Consider the following 562-nt stretch of genomic DNA (forward strand, 5'->3'; position numbering starts at 1 on the left):
ACTGACAATCTTAGTTGGCAGTTAATGTGCATATAGCCCTGATTAGCCAATGAAAAGGGTATTGATCGTACGCCAATTACCATTTTTGTCTTTTATTAGATAGGATGGTTTAAAGGGGGACTCATTTATATTCACTTATGGATGTACTAGAGGCCTGATGCACAGAATTCATGCAAGGGTAGGCCTTCCTTCCCCTGGCTGCTTGCACCGTCTTCCCTCTGGCACCCAGGACCTGGGCTCTCCTCCAGCCACTGGCAGGCACCTGGGACCCAGGCTTCCCTCATAGCACTGGCTTCATCTGGAAGGACGTCTGGAAGGATGTCCGGTCTCATTAGCATATTACACTTTTATTATTATAGATGTGACCTATTAAGTGTCTATTATTGTCAAAGGTCCTAGAACTTCACTGCTCTACCCCACAACACTGGGCTCTTTGTTAAGAGGTCTTTGGTAGAGAGTTAGTTTCAGAAGGGGAGAAGTAAACAATGCATCCATCATGCATTTCCTTGAAGATGGTAAAGCAGGGAAATAGTCTATCTCTTGGCATACCCTTCACTCCCCC

The sequence above is a fragment of the Myotis davidii genome, unplaced genomic scaffold (assembly GCF_000327345.1).
Source record: "Myotis davidii unplaced genomic scaffold, ASM32734v1 scaffold814, whole genome shotgun sequence".
Taxonomy (NCBI): Eukaryota; Metazoa; Chordata; class Mammalia; order Chiroptera; family Vespertilionidae; genus Myotis; species Myotis davidii.